Below are 4,774 nucleotides of genomic sequence, written 5' to 3'. Positions count from 1 at the left end.
ATGAACACTGGGTGTTATATGTAAGTGATAAATCACTAAATTCTACTCCTGAAATCATTATTATAGTATGTGTTAACCAACTTGGATTTAAACTAAATAAAAATAAAAATAAAAAGTAAATTGGTCTTCATCAAGAAAAAAAAAGTCTCCTTTTCTACTTCCTTCCACTCAGTATGCAGGGGGAAGATCATGGGAAATAAAATCTGGGAAAATATTTAGGGGCCAGGTAGTGAAAAGCATTAAATGCCATGCCAAGGATTTAAATGGCATCCCATTGGCAATGGGAAGCAATACAAGATTTTAAGCAGGAGATTTAGATCCACCTTTGAATTTTCAAAAGATCTGGAGTCTAAAAAATGTTTTCAACTTTGTTATTAAGGGCAGTTAAAACACTGAAATGGCACTTTAGCCTGTTGGATTGCCAAAGCTGTTTTTCAAGAAAATAATCAGTTTGAGCAAGGAATCCTGAAAATTAACAATATTATCCCTTACTGATAGGAGTTAAATTTGGCACAGTCCTTAAGGTTAATTTGGCATGTATATAAAGCATACAAAGTGTTGCATCCCCTTAAATCTAAAATTGCTACTAATTCAAATGAGAAATGGTAGAAGCCTAATCTAAAGCAGAGACTGGAAGGTAGTAAGGTAAAGAAGAAAAAACTGGAAAAGGTTTATTCCAAAGACAGAAGCCATAAAAGCTGGTAACCAATTATATTGGGAATGATAAATAAGGAGGAATGTGACTCCATGGATTTCAGCCTAGGCAACTAGATCTATGTAGATGCTTTTAAATCACAACAATTAGAACAGAAAGAGGGATAAATTACAAGAGGGTAATTAAAAGTTAACTCTCAAACATTTAGGAGAACAGAGTGTATAAGGGGAAATGTCTGTGGGACACCCAAATGAGAAGCCTAATTGGATATGAAGATTGCAGGAGAGGGAATTTAGAAAGCATTTGTGATATTTAAGAAGAGTGTTGAGTGGTAAAACTAGAAATTATATTGCAAAGACCTAAAGAATGGAAAGCCAAGTAAGGAAGTTGAAATAGAGAATAGACCATAGAGTTGGGGTACTAGCTTGAAGGATAATAGAATCAAGGGAATGATTGTTTGTGTCCAAGAGTTTATCCATGAAAGTAGTTTGATATTTTAAAGCTGAGTGGGAACACCCAGTGGAAGGGAAGAAAGAGAAGGGGAAACAATTTTAAGAAGGTAGGGGTTGAGATGCCTGATTTAGCAAATAAAACTACAGGATACCCAGTTAAATTTCAGAAATATAGTTAATAATTTGTTAGTTTAAGTATGCCCCATGCACTATGTGGGACATACTTGTAGTAAAAAAATTATTTGTTGTTTATCTGAAATTCCAGTTTAACTGGGCGCCCTGTTTCTCATCAGGCAATTCTAGGTTGGGGAGGACAAGGAGCCTAGGAAGAAGGACAAGTGGGAAGGGTTGTGGACATGTCTGCTTTGACATGGTTGAGAAGAGGACCAGTGAAGAGAAAGGCATTTCAGAGGAGAACACGAAGCCAATGTATGGACCTCAGAAATCATATTCTCTGTTTTCTCAAAGATGAAGGTCAGGTCATCTGTGGAAACTGAGTAAGTCAGAGGACAGTATGGAGATGTGAAGGGAGAATGCAAAAGTTGGGATCATCAGCTGTGGAGAATGGAAGGGAGAGCCAACTAGGAAGAGGACTGCCAAGAAGCATGGAGGATCCACAGGCTCCAGAAATTGTCCACCGGTACCGGACAGAGTGAATAAAATGCAGTTCAAGGAGAAGCCAGCGCCAGAAGCAGGACCTCAAAGGCCATGTCATGGAGTTTATATTTTATTCTTACTAGGTCATGGGAAGCCAGATCAGTGAGAGGTTTTGTGGTTTTTGAAGTCTTCTCTGGCTACTTGTGGGGAAAGAACTAAAGGTGAGCAAGAATAGATGTTGGAATATCAGTGGGGAGATTAAAATAATGTTCAGGAAAAGGATGGAAGAAGCCCGGAGAGAGAGACAGACAGAGAGATAGAAACAGAGAGACAAAGAGATTGAAAGAACTGAAGACAGAATAATCAAGACTTGTCAATTGAGTGCATTTGGGAAATTGATTAGGAAAAAAGAAGTAAAGGAGAGATGTTCAAAATAATTACCTAATTTCTGACATGAACAAGTGAGTAAAGAAAGAACACTGAGATAAGGAAAACAGTCTACGGCCATGCCCTCTTGTCTGACCTCAGAAGCTAAGCTGGGTCAGGCCTGGTTAGTACTTGGATGGGAGATAAGGAAAACAAAAGGAGAAACAGGATTAGCCAAAGCGACACTACACCCAGCCTTCCTTCCGGACCTCCACTAGAACCATGAGGGGAAGTAGAAATGGCCTGGATTGTGCCATCTATCTATTCTTTGAGAATCTCAGCACTAAGCAAGTCACATTCATATCTGACTCTATAACAATGCTATAGGGTGTTATTATCCCTGTGTAGCAGGATAATATTTGGAATTATTCATTAGTTTTCTGTTTTTCCTTGGCAAGTTTGCTCTACCCACCTCTTCACCACTCCCAATTCAAACAGCTAGACAATACTAGTCAATACTCATTGCGTAAGGGGGCAGATCATACAGGGTGGAACACAGAAGAAAGAAAGAAAGAAAGAAAGAAAGAAAGAAAGAAAGAAAGAGAAAGAAAGAAAGAAAGAAAGAAAGAAAGAAAGAAAGAAAGAAAGAAAAGAAAGAAAAAAGGAGAGACGGAAAGAGAGGGAGAGAGAAGGAAGGAAGAGGGAAGGAAGAAGGAAGAAAGGGAGGAGGGAAGGAAGGGAACGAGGGAGGGAGGGTAGAGGGAGGGAAGAAGAAAAGAAAGAATATTCTAACATTCCACTTTAAGAATCCAGTGTTCTTACAAGACTCAGAAGGACCTGGGCATAGGTTAAATGGTGGAGTGGAGTGAAGTCTCAGAGCAGACTTTGAAACTAGAAAGCTTTTTTTCTGGCTGGGGAGATGGAAGACAAAGAAACCACAAGACCATGGATTTTGCTGAGCCTCAGAGTGGACCTCCTGCACCTACTGACCAGCAGAGATGGTAAGGTCTCCAGAGAATTATGTATACTGAGTCGAGACAAGAATACTTCAGCAGCACGACAGAGATTTTTATGCCCTAGTATTGCCTGGAAGTAGCAAAATTATTGCAGGGGTCTCATGCAGAACATGGAATTAAAAGAAAACCACAGGATCTGATAAATCTACATGGAGAGGAGCAAAGGACACTGCATGGGGCAACCTGAGGTCTACAGGTGACAAAGATCCAGATGGGGCAAAGCACACTGTGTTAGGTTTTTGTGGACGGATGACAGCAAGGGCAAGATAAGCTCTGCCACTACAAGAAGGAAGGAAAAGTGAGAATGGTCCCCTAACTTGGCTGTGATGGACTTAACTGCCATCACAACAGTATAGGGTCTTGTAATAGATTTAAAAAAAATTGTTATTGGAAAATTTTGAAAGTTACCTTTTGGACAACTGAGATTGATGAACTGAAAAACAGATACTTCTATCTCCTGCTTACATTTCATAAATGGACAAACTCAGGCTGAGAGTTGCTGAGCCTTTCCACAAAACTGAGCAAAGGGAGGAGCGGAGTAAAACCCAGGTCTTCTCGCTCCAAAACCCACCTGCTTCCCACCACCCTGACTTGTTACTCAAGGAGAGCAGTTCTCGCCCTCCGCCTCCTTTTTTTCCTGAAGTATTGACTTCCATTACAGATCAGCCTCAAGAAATGGTGAGAGTTGTCATTGCCAACTATCCTGAGAATGCTTTGAGATCTCAAGAGCTTAAGAAGTCTTCCAAATTAGAAACTTTCTCTAAACAGTTACTTGGATGTGGTGGCTGTCAGAATCACTAGACCAATGAATGCAGTAAAAACAACAATTTGCATTCTTAAAGCCCAGATAATGCCACCCGGAGTCAAACTGAGATTTTTATGCTGCCATTAAAGCAAAGTATCAGCAATTCCTCAGGGAAAGGGGAAACCAAGAGTTCAAAGGACACATTAGCAAGTTTCTCAATTAAATGCCAAGCAGTAATACAACTTTGTTTTAACACCCTCTTACTTAGCCATTTAATTTTTCTTGAAAAGGAAAAGCAACCCTCGGGGGTGTTGAACCTAATGCCTGTCTAAGCAGACGAAGCTAATGCTTTCTCAGAGAGGCTACTGAACAATATATCTGATTATGTCTATTTCTGAACAGGAAAATTGATCAATTAAGGGGAAAGGAGGTTTGCCAAGCTGAGCACTGAGGAAAAAAAAAATTTTTTTTTTCAAAGCTGCAGGCGATGCTCCTGCTGGGAACTAATGAAAGTTCCACATAAGAAGTTAGATTCCAAATTGGAAGTCATGAGAAGTTGTGTTCACTTCAGTCAAGCCAGAGTGAGGGAACATGTCGAGGAAAGATGGAACACGAACAGTTCGTAAACTCGTTTAAGGAACTGCTAAATGAGCTCCCAATGGGCCCTGAGCTCTGCTATCTGTGCAAGGAGCTTCTTTCTAAAAATGTCAGTCCTCAGAGGCCAAGAGATGATGGGTGTGTTATCTGATCTTTGTGGGCCCAACATATCACACGAGAGACCTAAATACTTCAGAAAGCACTAGGCCATGTAACCAGCAGGTATACTCTATATTCTTGCTGACTGCACACCTGATGAATAGTTAGTTCCTTAAGAATGTAGGGGACAGGGGTGCCTGGGTGGTTCAGTCGCTTAAGTGTCTGCCTCTTGATTTCAGTTGGTTCA

Source organism: Prionailurus viverrinus, chromosome A1 (assembly GCF_022837055.1).
Source record: "Prionailurus viverrinus isolate Anna chromosome A1, UM_Priviv_1.0, whole genome shotgun sequence".
NCBI classification, from domain to species: domain Eukaryota; kingdom Metazoa; phylum Chordata; class Mammalia; order Carnivora; family Felidae; genus Prionailurus; species Prionailurus viverrinus.
The sequence above is the reverse complement of the archived record's forward strand: the minus strand, read 5'-3'. Positions refer to the sequence as shown.